Raw genomic sequence first — 19,547 nt, forward strand, 5'->3', positions numbered from 1 at the left:
TAGTAAATGCTGGAGTTTTCCTCCTCCCCTTCCCAAGAAACAGATTCAGGACAATGTGTAATGTTTGAAGGGCGAAAGGTAAGCTATGTAATAAGTTAAGTCCTTTCGGTCATTTAAGTATCAGAATAGTTCATTTTTTAGGATTCTTCAGCTTTGCTTAGAACAGAACATAACCAACATAAGCCAACTTATGTTGATCATGATTCACTTTTTTCTATTTCTTGAGGGCAGCCATCACCCTCAGGACTGTCCCCTCCCCTTTCCTCTTCTATTTTTCCTGGTTTACAAAATTCCTGCAATTTACCTTTATCAGAAAGCTCAACCGAGTTGTAATAAAAAGACATACAAAACCAATCTGACAAATTTAAGCACAGATAAGTATTCAGTGCATATAGGCTCATTCCATATAGGAGAAAACCTATCATCACCCAAATGCTATTTGGGTAAAAATAGCACTCAATAGAATTTTTACTCAAGACTAATTTCATCTCAATAAATCTGATAAGAGATTTAAAGAAATACACATTTTTGGTAGAGATATAGTATTCATGTGGGCACCCAGCCATCACTTTCAGAAAAATAAATAAATAAATAAATAACAATTTTCTGCAAGCTCTTTAGTTTTTTGTTTGTAGAAAAACTTCTTGGCAGATGCTGGTTAATTGATATGCACACTTCCAAGGTCACTTTTTACAGTGAAATAAATATTTCTCTCTATTCCCTTTCTAAATCCCTGTGTTTCCCACATGCTGGTATCTATGAGAACAGGACTGTGTGTTTGAAGCATGGGGTCACACACAAATTTTCTCCAGCACACACCTTTCCTTGAAAAAGGTTTTTCTTAGCTAAAGAGCAGTTCACTTTGACAGCATGTACACATGGAAGAATGAACAGCTTGGGGGAAAAAAAAAAAAAAAAAAAAAAAAAAAAAAAAAAAAAAAAAGTTGCAGAAATCTGGCTCAAAGAACAGATTCTGGTTTGGAAAGAGCCTCACTTGCTGGTAACAAGGTTTATAACCACAAGAAAACCATCACTAAAAAATATTAGCCTTGTGATTCACTATTTTGGAGGATCTTGTTCCATAGCCCCCAGCTCTGGCTGAGCTCCACTGTCTTTATAAACCCATGATAAAACTCTGCTTGATTTTAACAGCATGAGGTATAGTTATACTGTCTGCTTTTAAACCCCCTCCCAGAGTGCCATTATATCCAGATCAGATATACACACAATCAGCTGGATTTACGTGGTTACTTACTGTCCTTCAAAGTTTCGTAGCTTTGTTAGAAGAGGCTCATCTTTGGCTCTGGCTTCTCCAGCGCTCCTGCTTCCAATCACTTGGTGGTGCTACAGGAGAAGCAGAAGGGGGCCACTCCTTGGGATGAGGAGCTTGCTTTCTGGAAATTATTAATGAAAAGGATAATCTAGAAATATATTTATGCCAATCATACAGAAGTGCTGAGAGACAACTGACCGAAAACTTTACTCACAACCCAGAGCTACATACCACCTCCATCATTTTTAGCATCAGTTCAAGTACAAAAGAATAACTGTATAAAAGCCATGAAGAGGCCTTTAAATATCTGCCTTTAAAAGTGAAATGGGCTGTAACTTTGAGATTCAAGCATTTACTGCCATCTTACCCCAGAAAAAGGCAGGCACATCAATTCAGTTTTGTGTTGATGCACATTAAACGAGATAATCCATACCGTGAAGATCTTCAAGTTACACGACAAAAGAAGGTGGATTGTAGAAGAAACAAACATCCTGGTAAACAAAAAATTTACATTTAACATCAGCTCCAAGAAGGGAGGTAGATCACTGCCACAGTTCTGCCAGACCTTTCTCAGAAATTTATAAAAGACTCGTTAGTAGAGGCAGCAATGAAACGTGTTTAAAAGTTCTGAGCCAGGGCTGTGCCACATTTTTACCAGGTCTTCTCAGTCACTTAAGAGAAGTCCTACAGAAATCAACCATCAAGGAGCATTTACATACATTTTGAAAAATTTTGAAGAGATAAAGAGGCAGTTAAATAACTTGCAGTGGAATTACACGAAATAAATCAAAACCATACAGATAGGCTGTCTTTTGTTACATAGCATGTGTTGGTAAATTGTTTTCCATTGAAAAGTCTCTAAGATACTAGTTTTGGTACAGCTGATGTTCAAGTCTTGGTTAAATCACAGTAGGGAAAAATTCACAGCAGATTCTCCCTCTTGACATTTACCTCTCTGATTAAGCACCAAACAGTAAAGTGAGTCTTAGGAAAGCAAGAAGACTGTTGTGTTAACACATATGTGGGAGTCAGTATCCCAGTCTGAATGCTGAAACCTGCTGTATGCACACATCCACACTAAGGCCAATTTTCTTTGCATAATGCTTTTATGAAGATCAGTAACTGAAAGAAACAAATGTTGCTCTAAGCTCTGGCAATGCCTAGTCAAAAATCCTTTAGCAAAGAACTACTCACAGAAAACAGACAATAACTCCCTCATGTTGACATCCACTTCCAGTCCTTACTGTAGTGGCAATTCACCTTCACAACTCTAAACATATTTCCACCTGTGGGCTGCCAAAAACTAGCATTTACTTTTGAGCAAAAATGAACCAACTTTAGAGCACAATAGAACTGTTTTCTTCCCTTTCTGTGTGGGTGTTTCTTTACTTGAAAGAAAGCTAGTGTATAAAACACAAGGAAAGTATCTTTGATGTTTATGTGCCATTTTTAAATAAAGGCTCCCTCTCACATACTCAGAATTTTACCAAGAAGCAACAATTACAGGATTATCTGTTACTTCAAACATGAATTCTTTGGATGCTGTTCTTTGCCTTACTTTGTCACATTAATAATTATGTTTTAAGCGGTTATGTTTTTTGTATATATAAACTGTAGTTCGGCATTAAAAGTGCAATCACAGAATTGCTCACCAAAAGGGAAGTTCACTTTCTGTCCTGTTATAACAAGTTTTAGCATGTATCTGATTAATGTAAAAATATTTCTTAAGTTCCTTTTCAGGAAGAAAGAGAGTAGACACAAGTGATGAATCTCTCAATGAGGTTTTGGTTTTGGCTCTCTCAAAGACCTGATGAAGTAAGCATGTTTACTCCTCCATAAAAATTTGCATTTGGAATTTGGAAAAGCTGTTTTCAAGGCATTTGGAAAACCATACAAGCACAAAGTAATTCTTATCAGGAAAACCAACAGCCTTTATTAGCATTCATGCCTTGATCAAAAAGATATGTATTTTTATCCATATATCTAACTGCAGCCTAACCATAGCTCAGAATCAAGGCATCTGGAGGCTGTCAGAAAAGCTGGCAGTGCTGGGGGATGGAACTATGGCTGGCGGTGATCTGTACAAAGGGACAGCACAGGCAGCCTGCATGGCTGGAGCTGAACGGTACAGTAAAAGGCTCAAGTTGCCTTTGAGGTGCCCTATATATACATTGGGATAATGACATGCTCTAAGCCCAGGACTCTAGAAAAAAGTTGCATTCCTGTCATGTAACACAGAAGAAACTGGCCGTTTATGTGATTTCATTGAAAGAGGGGCACATAAATCCAAATATCTATAAATAAGACTGAAGTCCAAAGGCTGCAAAGGTACTTTGTCAACCCAGTCTTCTTTTGATCACCTTGGTAAGTTGGTCACTGTATCTTTCAAATAATTTTGCTGTTAGAACAAACACACTCCTGGCTTCAAATGAAAAAGGTATGGGGGTGGAGCAGGAGTAATTGAACATGTTAAACAATACATTTTTCCCCCTGTGATAGAGATATTTCAGAAATGTCAGGAGTTTCACTGTCTGAAATGCAAAAGGCATTTGCTTCAACATTCTCTAAAGAAAGCTGTTCTTCCCAGAAGGACAGCTTTCATTTTAAAATGAAATAAACAAATACATGAATGAATGAATGAATGAATGAATTAAACAGATAAACTTACAACCAAAATGGGACAACTCAGTATTTGTTGGGTATAGCACACTGGTTCACTGGAAACTTTTTTTTTTATAAGAGAACTGAAAGCATTCTCTGCTGCTTCAACCCATGAAAAACAAAATATCCTTTATTCACAGCTACAGTCGTAACACCTGTGCAAGGCACAGAAATAGTATTGTTCTCTCTTCTTGAGGAAGCTGAGTACACAATAGTCCAGTGCCTTACCCAAGATCACAGAAGAAGTCAATATTGTTGTAAAGTATTATTCCCTTCCCTTTTCCGTGTTGGTAGAAACTATTAACAGGGCCATGAGAAAAAACTGTCATCTCATCCTGCTGGTACCTGCAAACAAAAAGAAAATGCCCAAGTGAAACAAGAAATGGAGGTTGATCCTGTCAGAGCCATCTTGCATGCATCACACTTACAATTTTGCATTCTGAGAGTGTTTTATTGGTGGTGGAGCTGAGGATTTCTTAAACCTATGAAAGCATCAAGCATAGGCTTAATATCAAAACATTCCCTTGCTTAGGTTTAGTGGTAGACATGGAAGTGCTAGGTTAGCAGTTGGACAATGATCTTGGCAGTCTTTTCCGATCTAAGTGATTGATTGATGCAATCTATGATGCAGCAATACTTTACAACAGATGGAAGATTCCTTTTTACTCTGACTTGTGATTTTTCCTTCTCAGATTTCCAGAGACATACTCAGTCTAAAATAAGCAATTCCACCTACATAAGATCACACCTGTTTATATGACAGGAAAACAACCAGTATCAAAGCAAATAACTATTCTTCAACAGTAGCACATCCCATAAAAACATTTCTTGGCAAAACAGGTAGATCAGGGTACCAGCAAAGATCTCCTTGAGATGATCAAATGTGCACATAGAGTTTCAGTGTGCCAGTGATACACAATTCTGTCTCTCTGTTGCAGTTCATCCTTTACACTAAATCTCTGCCCTGGAGGAATATTTGAAGGATAGTGACAGAAGGAGGCCTCTGAACTATTTCATCCTCTATCTAGGAAAAAAAGAAAATCATACTATTGGGTAAAACAGTGCTTGATTTGCCAGGATCACTGTTTTTGCTGCTAAACAGCACAGCTTCATTGTTTCCCTTGGATCACTATTTTCACTTAAGCTCATGCAATATGATTTCAGGCACCTGAGAGGCATAAACCCTGTCTTCATTTCACATACATGCACTATGTACCATCCTGAGATCTTAGTCTGTCCCTGGATTCCTGCATCTAACAACAGTCTCAGCAAGAAGAAGGAACAAATCTTACCTAGTTAAAAAGAAAGCGGATATCCCTTATTTGCCCCCCCCCCAAAACAAAAACAAAAACAAAACAAAACAAAACAAAAAACATGGCCACCATGCCTCACAAGTAGTTTGAGTAAGCTTTTCAGTTTGACCAAGAGGAAAATAGCAATTTCAGCTTTCATAATTTTGTACATACCTCCCAGAAACATTCCAGTTCTACCCTGACCACAAAAAACCCTTGCTTTCTGACTACAGGCCTGAGTTAGCAAAGTCTGCACAAAACAGGACTAAAATGAGACCACAACATTCATTTTTATCTTTGAGTCTTGGCACTGCAACACAGGTCTGTAGAGATGCCACAAAGCCATTTTGAAAATATTTTCCAGAGAACAAGCTAAAATCTGTGCTTGACTGCTCTTTGTCCTGCAGACAGATTGCTAGAGATAGCCTCTGTTATTCAGTGTTTACAGACTATGCAGAGGAAGCAGACATGTAATTTACCTATAAAAGTATGAAAAAGTGATGGCAAAGTGAGGAGCTGATGATGTTCTGCCAGGGTTCCACACAGATTAGCACAGAATATGTAGCACATTTTTATTTGCATGAATATTTTGCCTGCAATAAGTAGCTCTGTTGAGGTAACTCAAAATGAGTGAAGACTGAAATGCACTCTTTTAAGGGGGAGAGCATTGCTTCAGAAAATATCAACAGTGACACAGCCAGAGATCACCCTTTACAAAAAAATCCCAAACAAAAATCCTCCCACACAGTTCTTGTATGGAGAGTACAGACCTGTATTTATGTTGTAATCTCCTTTCTATGAAGAGGTTTCTTGTACAGAAATAGGAGACTGAGCTTCAGAATTAGGAAACTGAGCTTCGGATGTCCTGGGAAAGAAAATGTGCATTACACTTGGTTTTATTTCCCCCAAACAACCTACGTATTAGTAAGATGATACTGTGTAAACCTGCATACTGTGCTGGACCATACTGTGCTGTACTATCCAGACCCAAGCTACTGCTACTGAAACTACCTCAGGAATGGCATCCAGCTGTCAGAGCAAAATATCACTGGCCTCCACACAGAGCTGAATGGGGTGTAAAACACCATGGGCTGAATGTATGAGGCGAGCAGAGCTGCTCAGAAAACTTTGCAAAACACACTAGTATCATAGCCAATTCCTCACAACTCATGGTTCACTCTTCCATTTTGCCTTAGCTGGGCTGATTTAGTCTACTCTAAACCAGGCACGTGCACTCAAGAAGACTTTACAAGGTTTACTTTTCATTACCAGTAATGAAAAAGAATGTCTAGTTCTAATAGGCATGAAACAAGAATGTCCTCCCAAGTCAGCTTTTGTTGTAGCTCCATCCTAATTATTGCCTGCCTGTTGTCTGATTCTAAACAGCAAGTAATAAGTAATTCATGACATATTTGATGCATGCTTTGAGAATGTTGAAAAATGATGTTCACAAGTATCAGACAGTTTTTAAAGGAAGAATCCAGCAATCTTTTCTGAGAACTTCTATGGTTCATCAGTTGCCTGTCAGACTTCCTGTCACATTCAAATGAATTGACAAAAAATCCCATTACAACATGCAGAAAAGCAGTTTCTTCCTGCAATCATATTTTGTAAGTATTAAATCCAGACTACACAAAGCAATTTGTCTGCAATAAATTCAATAGAGACACACATAATGATTGTAATAGATTATAGTTGTGGTAAAAAGTTATAGTAAAATGATAATTTCTAATTAAGTTATAATTCTATACTACAGGTTTCCATTTTCACTTTTTGATGTTAGGCAGTAACTATATACTCTATGGCAAATTCACACACATTGTCCATCTGTGAAAGAATCCTAATAACTATATATCGAATCATAATTAATGTGAGTAAAAAAAAATATATCTCTAGCAGTGGGTGTACTTCATGGCACAGCCTTGGTCTTGGTTATTCAGCCATCCAGAACTATTCATTAGGAATTCCTTTTGGCATTCATCCCTCAGTTTCCTTATTATGAAAATCAGCAGGCCTACCAAGGGTGCAAGAAGGAAAATGGTGTGTGCCAGACCTTGGAAAGATACAAGATTAGAATTTTGCCTGAGGTACACTTCTTGCCTCAGGACTCAGAAATGCCTACTGTAGCCATAAAGGCTAACCATAAGATCACACAGAAAAACAAAAGGCCACCAACCCTAATACTTGATTAGAAGTATTCCTCCCTCCAGAGAATGCAAGAAGGCCCTTCTTTTATAGTAAACAAGCCTTTTCCAGCAATCACACTAATGGAAAGAAGAAAGTCCCATATTTTTGTGGGAGCTGAAAAACATTTCAAATTTTACAGACATGGTCTGGGGGAAAAAGTATCTCAAAGCAAGATCACTTAATGTTGGAGACCACATGAATCAGGGACTGAAGAGATCTGCTAGTCTTGTCCCTTGCAGATATATCACATGACAATAACAGTGGGTGATCCATAATTTAGCAATATGAAAAAAATTTCAAAGATTACAATGTCACAACAGGAAATGCTGAGAAAATGTAATGGTTTAAATCAGACGTCAAAGGCAACCAGCATTGTTTAGCCGAAAGTTTAAAGAGATATTTCAATGGAAGGATTAGAGGCCTCAAAGGTGTCCTCACACCCAGCTCTAAGTCAAAGCAAAGGCTCCTAAGTGACTTACAAGTTGTTGAAAATTTCACAATTGCCCGTTATTAATAAAAATGTGGTTAGATGATACCGATAGTTTACGAAAGATTTCAAAAAAGAGTAAACAACCTAGCAAAAAAAAACAAGAGCCTGTTTATGGAAAATATGAAGAAAAATGGTTACATGTACTCAAATGGTAACAAAGTATGATTTACAAGCAGTATATTGAATAGTGTTGATCTATTCAATAATTTATTAGTACTTATTGGGCAATGATTAACTTACACTAATAATTGTGTCAATATATTTTTTTATATGAAACGTGAATATGCTAGCAGTAAGCAGTATGAGAATAACTCAGTTAACAGGCTGATGCAAAAATACAAGATCTGTAAGACAAGTTGTTGAACATAAATTCTATGATGTAAACTTATGATTTATCAATGCATTAGAATTACTCAACAGGGTCAAAAATAAATTAAAAAAAAAGTAAAAAATAGAAAATAAGAGAAAAGACATTTGCTGAAACAATACAACAATACAAATAAAAAGTTCTGATAAAACTCAAGAGGTAAACGAAGTAAGAGATTAAAGGAATGTCTTCTTATGATTTAGAAATTAGCAGTTTTTAATTTGGGAAGAGATAGAATTTGGATCCAACAAGCTATTAAAGACGTATATGATGGAGGATAGTAAGGTAGCACTGGGGTGGGAAAATGTGCTAAATTACACGAGCTAGCCAAAATTAAAGAAGGTTAATAGGAGACTTAAAAGGTCCCAGCAAACCTAGGGTATCATGCATTTGAAATTCAACACAGAAAATTTATGTTAACTTCCTCTGAGAAGGGGAACAAAATAGTTAGTGCCGCACATGTATAAGTAGCTACTCCAAATCAGTGAAAAAAAGAAGCGAAAACCTAGGACACTGCAACAATATAAAGAAAACAATCTGGACGGCTATATGAAGATATATTACTGACCACCTGCATACATGAAAATTGACAACAGGTTCCATTTAGGGAAAAATATTGACAGTGAAATGGTAATACTTTAAATTGATTATGCTTATTTCTAACACTAACTTCATTTTGATACACTCCATCTCAAGGAAAATGTAATAGAGAAATGGCAGAGAAATTATTAGTGGTACTGCAAAACTTCCCCAGAAGTAGAAATATAAAAGTTTAGCACTATTCCATCTAGTGAAAAAAATGAAAAGAGTTAATACAATAGGGGAAAGAATGGGTACAGACAGTCAATTGAGAGTGTAGCTATTAGCTTAGTGTAGCTATGCCTTCCTTTTCATCGGACTCAGGGGAAATGCAATCTTCGCTCTCAACTTGTTCACATACAAGTGCTTGTGCCTACCTTACAAGAGGCCATAATGTGTTAAGGTCTGTCCTTCCCTCTTAACTACACATACTTCCAATTACTCCTGGTTCACTGATGTGCTGTGAAACTGCTGACAGTCTTAGATGTATACTTCTGCCTCTTTCATATTGCAATTTTTGAACACTGTCATACTGTCCAAACAGGATGGACAGGCTTCTTTCTTTTATACCATCTTGTAAAATATCCGAGCGCATGTACATTGATAGAAAATACATATATATTATCTGTTTTCATTATCTATTATTATCTATTTCATAAACAGTATAGTTGTTGTTCAGAATATATTTATTATCTTTTCACTTTCTATTATTAGTTGAAACAATTCTTAAAGTCACTATGGTATCCTTACTCAGCCAAAGCTACAGGAATTTCTGAATGAGTATGATGCAGGGACCAAAAGAGCTGGGTCACAAGAAATATTTTTTTACTTTCAAAGCAAGCTTCTATTACTGTGGGCACTGATTCAAGCCTTGTGTTAACAGGCAAGAAATGATGAGTGAGTTAACAGCACAGAATTGCCATGCTGAAAGACAAGGGGAACTGTTCAGTGCAGGTGCAAAATTCTGGGGGCTTGAGGCACATAAACTCAATTCTCATAAGTAATCATCTTCTAACACTGCTATTATTTCAGGTGCTCATCACTATTTACATGGAAAACAGTTGTCATTATTTCCTCATCTGGCCACTTCAGAGAACTGAAGGATTTAGATTAGGATTTAGATAATGCTTTAAAAAAAATGCATGGATTATTGAATTAAATCAAATTGATTTGTTGGCTTGGGGAAGGGGTAGAAGAAAGAAGAACCTTCTTGCCATTACTCAATAAATTTATTACAGACTGCTCACCAAAAAAAAAAATAATAAAATAAAAAATAAAATAAAAATACATGGTTTACTTGTATGTTGTGTCGCAAACTTGAAACCACGAGTGTTTACATGTGCTGCACGCATACACTTTGGGGTTTTAATAGCTGGTTGACAAGAGATTAAAGGCAGAAATATGGCATTTTATTAAAGCAAACATATCAGTATGCCTACCATGATAAAATGATCTAGTTTTCTTCAGACACAAAAGTTTCTGTTGAGTGATACCTTTGAAATTCCTTGAGGGCACCCTATTATTCACTTTCCTCAGCAGAGAGCAGCTGCAAATGGTCTCCAATTTTCAAAGAGTATTGCCTGGTCATTCTTTACTGTCAAAATGAAGAAGAGCATAAAAGTTAAGTCAATAAAGTAATATGAAATGCTTAATATAAAAATTCAAGAATGAATGATTAACCATTAAAAACTTACAGTAGCTATTTCAGCCAGGAAAAAAAAAATTAACATTTCCCTTGAAACCTATTAACACTCCTTGTAAACAATATTCTTTCTTGAAATATATGACCTTTCCTAATGCTCTCCATACACATGGCATTTTTCTTATATCCACTTTACCTTCACTGATATTCAGCTGAATTCCTCAGGAGAGGGTATTTAGAGCCCCTTCCTCCGATGCACTGAAAAAATGTATTCCTTTATTGCATTCCCCTTCACAAATACACCTAATCTTCAGCTTTAGATCTTAAAATCCTGTCCTGATCTGAGAGTCACGTGGTCTGTTGTAGTTGTTGACATTCCACCACCATTCCAGCCACAGTCAAGTGTCGAGCATAAAATTGATTTCATTCATTTGAGCCAGTCAAAGCTACATCTATGTACAGCAGATGAAATAACAGGCTTTCCTGCTGCATTTACCAGAACAGTACATTTAAAAATCACACAATTATTTCAACATCTTAGCCTTAATCAAAGACAGGGTGACTGCTGATACTGAATGCTGTCTGCACATCCTGCTGCACAGAAGACAGGGAATATGATACAAGTTTTTAGGATAATGGCGATTCTCATTCCTGGGTTGCTTAGCCACTTGCTTTTCCTTAAGTACTGAATGTTTAAGGAAGGTTTTGCACAGGAGACCATGAGGGGAAAAATAAATAAATAAATAAATAAATAAATAAATAAATAAATGAGAAAAAGATACAGAAGCTGTCCATATTTGTATATTCAAGACTGCCAGATGCATTGATCTAAAGCTACCACAATATGATGTTAGGTGGACACGCTGGACACACTGAGTAAGAATCTGAGACTCCAGAAGTTACACAGTAACTATGCAAGCCAAATCAGGAAAAAAGGTGATTTGTAATTTGCTAGAAGTACTTATTTTATTAGGAAGAGTTATGATTAAAATGATTCAAATGTACAACGGTGGAATTAGAAGGTGACCAGCAAAAGTGGGCAACCTATGTTGTGCCAAGTCATAGCACAAGCCCTCAACTGAAACAGATCGTACATGAAGAGAAGGATGGCAGACAGGGTTAGCTCACTACTTCACTCAGAGTGCCTAGGTAACTCTTGTGGTGACTGCAACTTCTTCAGCTTCTCTTTCTTACTAGCATTTATGAGAAGAGATCAATGAGCAAGGATTCTGTAGGCAAGGCAGTACGTCACAGTGCATATGACTGTAGCTGATGTTCATATTTTATCTACTGGACTTCGTGTGTATTATCTGACAGAGGAAAACACACAAATGTTTTGACCTGTTTGTTTGCTGTCCAACAATATTGGCTTGCAGATCACTTCTGTTTCAGTATCACCAGTTTCAGAAAAGGCAACATAATAGCAAAACACTGCCTAGGAAAGTCTAAGTAAACATATTCTGGAAAAAGGAAACCAACAATAAGAAATAATACTGCCACAAGACCAAAATCTTTCAGTTAGGAAATACTGTATAAGAAGCCCAGCAGATTTCAGCTCAGATAATCCAGACAATTTATATATCCACTTGTAATTGCAGCAACAGCTGCTCTGGACTGATGAATATAGATTATAAGGTGGGTGTCCATTATATATATAATTCAAAAGGATAACTTTATTCTGACTTTAGACACAGGTGTCTAACTACAGATATAAAGACAGATATAGGCATAGCATAATAAGATTACTGGTTATCTGAGAAACCAGAACTCCCACTTCACTCTAACTGCCTGTGAAATAGGTAGTGAATCAATGTTAAATAAATAAATAAAATATATAAACCAGGGGTGATATGTCATACATCAAACTGCAGTGTTTGGAAAACTGCACTAAATACAGGGAACTATCTCATATATATCAACAAGGAACTTGAACCACTTCCTTGAAGTGCTGTTCAGCTGTTGATGCATCAATTATCTTCACAGTACAACAAAATGTGGTCAAAAGAATGTCATCGGACATCTGGTATACAGAAATTAATGAACTGAAATGAACTCCGCATTAACAGGCTAGAAAGTAAGCCTTATTTCTTTGAAGGTTTACAAACCTTTATGCAAATAATTAGTAAGTAAGTTGTTAAGTAGATCTTTAAAGATTCCAATGCAGACATCAGAAAATAATATATATATATATATTACTAATGGATACTGCATTTAAAGACACACTTCAAGTATAAAATGTAAAATCCACATTGTAACTGGTGAATCCTTTGATCTAGCACAGTAGTGTTATAGCATTTCATCTAATAACCTTAGAGATATATGCTTTGCATATCCTCTTATTTCAGTCAGAAATAGTAGGAATGTCTGATATTAAAAGCCACAAAAGACTTTTCCACAAAGCTAAGAAAAAGCTAAGAAAAATTCAGTGGGTTGCTGAATATAATATGAACTTTTTAATCAAAGTAGTCTTAATGTAAAGAAACAAAAGTAAGGATTATTTAGACAGGCTTACGCAAGCCCATGGAATGCCTTGACCTGAAGTCCCATTGAAATCTGGAGGGCTTAGATTAAAATCTAAGCTTTAGATTCTATATTTTTTACATTTTCTGGCAGAAATCTCACTTTTGGTGACCTGACATCATTAAAGATTATTGTTCCTACCAAAGAGTGAGTAAGAACAGGTATATTAGATGTTCATTATCAGCTACTCTTTGAAAGTTCTTTAACAGCTGCTCTCAGTGAGAAACTCAATGAGTAGTTAAGGGTAGCCACTAACATCAGACATTCTGGTGAGAGATGAGTCCAACATATGAGGTAGACACATAATTATAGCAAGTGGGATTTGATCATACATATAGTAAAACAGTGAGCAGCTCAGACATATTTATCACTTAAACTTCATAAAATTTAGTAAAATTTTAAAGTGGAATGTAATCAAAACCACTGTAGACAGACAGATGCCTGCAACAGAAGAAGCCCCCAAAATAACAGACACAGGAAGTAGTGGGGAGGCAAATAGACAAAACACACTAATAAAAAGCAAGGCAGATTTAGCAGTGATGTGTGGCATTAATAAATTTTCTATGGTCTCAAAATGGAATGGAATAGAAGTGTAAGAGACTTGCAAATGAAGTCACATGTTATGTTAAACATATACCAGAGATTAAGGACCAGATTCATCTAAACATTTGAGCTCATCATCCAAGGATACTCTTTCAAGTCAGTGGGCATCTTGCCATGAAGCACCACAATTTCATGAAAACATTTTTTTTGCCATCATGCTTACTGTGATTACAGTTCCATACAGAATAAAGTAGGAAAGAAGTGCATAGAACACAGTCATGACAACGTAACTGTGTTCAAAAATTACCTTCATAACGTTATTTACCTTCTTCAGGACACACTAAATACCATCTACACTGAAATTTACACTAATCACTCTTTTTTGGCATTTTTTTAGTCAGACATGAATATTTCATGATCATCGTGTTTTTCAAGCACATCCTTATTTTCTAGACGGAGCTTCTGTGAATTCTAGCTAAAAAACAAATTGCATCCTTTAAACTATATTGTTGGCATCTAATTTGGGGTCACATGAATTTAATTTCTACGGGTCATTTTCCTTATAAAAGAATAATTAAAAAAAATGCTTTCTATACTGTTTGATTAAAACCAGCAAAGATGTGCTGTGGCATACTCAATATGATTTCTTATGATGAGCAGCAACTTTCCATATTTTAATTGTTTCACTCTCCTACCCATCTATGAAACCAACAGCACAAGCTCGGCTGTTGTCTAAAGAAAAATGGAGCTGTCACAGAATACTTCAGATAATTTATTATTATTAGGTATTTACTATAATCAAAATACACTTCCTAGTGCATTCTATATACATTTCTTGACATTTGGCAGATGGCCATTACCAAGGATGGTGAGAGCATGGATGGTTTTGGCAAATATTTTTATACATTCTTTTACCACATAGTCATGTACTATTTGGTACAATTCTGAAAACTCCAAATCCTCAAACAGTGTATTAATTTTTCTCAATTTTAAGCCAATCTCATAGTTTTGGATGATATGAGTTGATGTGTGAATTCAGAATGTGTAGCATTAGCAGGGACATTGCACTGCAGCAGACACACTACACACACCAAGTCATAACTAATACTGCATAATTAACACAGGGAGAAATCTATGTAAGAAATTTTTAGGACACTAAGAAAATTCTCTTAAAGTTTATTTGTAGTTAAGATAATACAGATCAATCTTGATTAGTGCTATTTTAGTTTGGATTATTCTTTGTATCAATTAATTAAGGATTTACATTCTTTGTTTCTGCAGTGAGTTGTGGGGTCCAATTCAAAAAGAATCTGACTGCGTTCATTTCAATATCATTGTTTTAACACATATTTGATAAGAGAAGCTAATCTCTGAGACACTGCATGTGCCAGAAACTGAATCACACTAACTCTAAGCACAACCTATTACATTCCATTTTTATTATGTATCCCATCATAGCAGAAGTACTCATAATAGAAGACAGTGTCTACAAAATGAAACTATCTCAGGAGGAAGCACAGTTCTACATGGAGTTCTTCTACTCTAAGCTATCTTCCAATAGTCTCATAGAGCATAGGAGAAACTACTTCTCTGCCATGAATATTCAGTTCACAGTGGTTTGTAGAAAAAATAAAATCATCTAGAGCAGTCCTGATAGAAGGTGACATCTTGATCACATATTGACATATTACTATGCCTCCCATCTTTTAAAATCATAAATGAAAAGAGTGGCTGTATTCCACAGTCTCTGAATTCTTTCAAGACAGCTCAGCAATCTACAAGTGAAAGGTAGGATAAATTATTACAGGAGACTTCTCAGCATGGCTGTTCTAAATCAAATGCTGTCAAATAATTTTTAACTTTCTTTGATCTGCACTCAATCTCTGTGTTCTTTGCTGACCTATAGTACAGACTCTCCTTGACTCTTACTTCTTTCTTTTTCAATCTCTCTGCTCATAAACTTTTAATTTCATTTTTTTATCATCTACATGTAGGAAAATAAATTTAAAAAAAAATAGATGTGATGGCTTGTTGAGCTTATTTTATAGTTGCATGGAAAAAAAAAAAAAAAAAGAAAAAAAAAACAACTAGTAAGTGTGCTACTTACTAGAGAACTAGTAAGTGTGTTGGTAACCTAAAAATATATGAAAAGAAGACAGGATGTTAAATAATCTTTCAAGAAGCAAAAATATGATGTTTTGTCTGAGAAAGAATTCTCCCTAAGGTGTTTTATGGTTATAAGAGACACATCACAAAAAACCTGTATCTTATGACTCTTAAAATATATTTTATAGGAGTAATGATTGTATCTTAAAAAACTCAGCAAAGACTTCAGAAGCAAAAGAAAAAAGAATAGAAATATTAATGAAGATAAATAAATTAAAGTGTTAGAGAGGAAGATACAAGTAGAGACAAATGAAAAAGTAATTGGCATAGATGAAGAAACTGTGTAGTAAAAATAAACAAATGCATCCACAGTAACTGCCGACAGTATTAATTACAATTGCTTAGGGACTCTAATGCAGGGGTCTCATCTCATTGTATTGTATGACCAAAGACCAAACATGGATGATATTCAAAGATCCTGACAGTATGTAATAGGTGAATGTTTAGGCAGGAACAATTAAAGAGAGGGAGGACAAAGTAGGAGAAAAGACAGGAGAAAAGTCAGTTGGCTGTGAAACTATCAGCTGGAAATTTTGCAAATTTATGTTTCTTTTCAGAAGAAATAGGGAGTCTTCACACATCCTGAACAGACTAATGTTCAGCTTTGCACTCTTTACACCTGAGCAGCTTAACACTTAGTGTAAGATCTAGGTAAAGTAAATCAACTTCCCTCATCTGTTTCTAAACACAATTCCATAATACTTGACTTTTCAAGTGCCTCATCTGTGGTAGCAGAGCACAGCTAATGCTATGCCGTATACAACACAATATTGTTTTCCTTTGATTAACTGAAGCTGTGACAATGTATAGGTTTGGGATATTTCCTTCTATTTCTCCAGTCCTCAGAATAGTAGGATATAGAACATCAGAATAAGAATTGTTCTCTGTTCTATACTACAGCAGGAAGAAAATACAAGCAGGAACTTACTTAAACTTTTAAAAGCACTGGCAAACCTCATAACATGCCTTTCCAGGGATTAATTTATTTACATCTAGAGACTCCCTCCTAAAGTCAGTCACTTTTGTTAATAATTAATCCAGCTCCTTCCTGACATGACTTTACTGGATCTGGAGATGAGCCTTCAAAAAATCAGAAAACTGCTTTGTGCCTCTGAACTTCATTCTTCTGGAAGACGTGGAAAATGTTTGTTTGTTTGTTTTCCCAGGTTTTCCTTGGTGAGCTGTTCATCATGAACCTTTTCTATTTGTGTTGTTAGCCTACTCAACTACTGTATGTATCAGTACAGGCTGGGGGATGACCTGCTGGAGAGCAGCTCTGAGGAGAAGGACCTGGGGGTCCTGGTGGACAACAGGTTGACCATGAGCCAGCACTGTGCCCTCATGGCCAAGAGGGCCAATGCATTAAAAGGAGTGTGGCCAGCAGGTCAAGGGAGGTGATCCTCCCCCTCTACTCTGCCCTGGTCAGGCCTCACCTGGAGTACTGTGTCCAGTTCTGGGCTCCCCTGTACAAGAAAGACTGGGATCTCCTGGAAAGAGTCCATCAGAGGGCCACAAAGATGATATGGGGCCTGGAGCATCTTCCCTATGAGGAAAGGCTGAGAGACCTGGGTCTATTCAGACTGGAGAAAAGAAGACCGAGAGGAGATCTCATCAATGTGTATAAATACCTGAGCTGTGGGAGAGAGGGATTTGTCCAACCTCTTTTCAGTGGTTTGCGGGAACAGGACAAGGGGCAATGGCCACAAGATAGAGCACAGGAAGTTCCGCACCAACATGCGAAAGAATTTCTTCACAGTGAGGGTGATGGATCACTGGAACAGGCTGCCCAGGGATGTTGTGGAGTCTCCTCCTCTGGAGATACTGAAGGCCTGTCTGGATGCCTACTTGGGCAGCCTGCTCTAAGGAACCTGCTTTGGCAGGGGGGTTTGACCCGATGATCTTTCAAGGTCCCTTCCAACCCCTACAATTCTGTGATTCTGTGATACTCATGAACTCTCCCCAGCCTGTCTAAGTTTATTCCTAAAATGTGATTCCAAGAATTGGACAAAAGTTAATCAAATTGAATGACATGGATGATATAGGTCTTTGATTTTATATTCACTAATATTAATGTAAAATGCATGATATAAGTATATACTTGCTACTGAACACAGGAATTACCCAGCACTATGAAATTCTTTTCAAAATGGCGAACCCACTACAGAGATTCCTCAACAGTGGCTCACCCTGCTATCAAAACACTGTCCCAGGCTTTAAATTCTCACCGTCCTTAATATCAGTTTAATGCTGTGAAGTTACAGATGATTTGCAAAAGGGCCACTATTGGTAATTCTAACTCCATTAAGGTAAAAAAAAAAAAAAAAGTTTAAAAAAAACAAAAAACAAAAAACAAAAACAAACAAACATGAGAGCCCTAAAGAAGGGTAAAGAAGGGTAAGTAGCTTATGTCAGTAGTTTATGTTGAAGAAGCTAGCCTAAGTCAGATACACCCACATAGCTGTACGGAAAACCTACTGAAAAGAAAGCAGACAGATTTGGGCAGTTGGATTGTTTTCAACTGCTAGCACATAGCAGTCTCAAGGAAACCTGGACTGTATCAACTACAAGGAAATATTGTGAACCGTACCTCTAAGAATTACCCTGCCCTTTTGTTATATGCCCAAGCATCCTCAGATTCCAGTCAGCAGGGAAGACAGAAATCAGTAGCAACTGTTTTCATAGTCCAGCCTTATTTCCTTTCAGTTTTCATCCCTTCCAACTTGCCCTAGGAGACAGAAAGTTACAGCTACTGTTAAAGCAATGAAGAGACTATTGTTCAGCTTTGCACCATTGAAGCCTGAGCAGTTTAATGTGCAGCTACTGGAGTTCATATTTTGTTTTCCATATTTCTCTTCTTATGCATTCAAATTCAAATTGACAAATGCCTTTGTATATAATTTTAAACCCTCCCCATCTCTAATGCATCAGTATCTTGTTATATTGCCTTTGATTTCATTGTTTGCAATGCTAGTATCAGCAGCATGGAATTGCCAAGGCACTAAGCAGCCCAATTTTTCTTTAATTTCTCAGAAAATTGACAGCTTTATGAACTGTCTCTTTACCTATGCCCCATAAACATGTCAGGCTGTGGAAAACCATTCTAATTAAATCCCAGGGGATTGCAATGGAAGATTATAGCTTCTTGGCAGGTTATTAAAAAACAGTTGTTCATATATACACAAATATCTGTACTAGAACCTAGCATTTGACAGAACAGCCAAAGAATTAACCCCACTGGCAATTCCAAATAGCATTCACACGCGCTCTCGTGCGCGCGCACCCACACACACACACTTAAATAAATAAATAAATAGAGCCAAGGAAAAACTAAGATAATTAAATTGAGGGGTGTGGAGGGGGGCAGTTGTCCTGCATTTGATTTCTTTCCAAAAGTTGGTGATTCAAACTGTCATCTGGAATCATCACCTTTCATCCTTAATTACCAATACCTGATATATAAGAAGGCAGAAAAATGTTTTTAAAGTCCATGTACACAGCCCTGTTAACTGTGTAGCCTTGAAGCTAATTGGAGTTGATGGATAATGTGAATCATTCAATTCAGCATATATTCCTTCTGTCTGCATCTGGTCATCCACGAGAAGACATAAGAACTTGTGATAGCAAAATCTTTTTGAGACATCAGTGTGCATCATTTCCAACAGCCTTCCCAAACAACCCTGCCTTTGAGAATAATGCTTGTTGCCCCTGCTCTTCTACCAGAAAAAAAAAAAAAAAAAAGAAGAAAAAAAAAAAAAGTTGTCCAACTTCTTTTTTAGCAACAGATATTCAGGATTTTGATGCTGAGAGATTTCTGGTAGACTGTGTAG

The 19,547-nt window shown here is 36.7% G+C and overlaps 1 long non-coding RNA gene across 1 annotated transcript; it reads right to left on the reverse strand.

The window, feature by feature from the left end:
* Nucleotides 1-1,700: 1,700 nt before the first annotated feature.
* LOC116485341 lies at nt 1,701-6,051 on the reverse strand. Its single transcript, XR_004252853.1, has 3 exons — nt 5,997-6,051; nt 4,163-4,279; nt 1,701-1,764 (listed from the first exon to the last, which is right to left on the reverse strand). It is a non-coding gene; the product is annotated as an uncharacterized LOC116485341 (long non-coding RNA).
* Between the last annotated feature and the right edge of the window lie 13,496 nt (nt 6,052-19,547).

The sequence above is a fragment of the Aythya fuligula genome, chromosome 2 (genome assembly GCF_009819795.1).
Source record: "Aythya fuligula isolate bAytFul2 chromosome 2, bAytFul2.pri, whole genome shotgun sequence".
NCBI classification, from domain to species: domain Eukaryota; kingdom Metazoa; phylum Chordata; class Aves; order Anseriformes; family Anatidae; genus Aythya; species Aythya fuligula.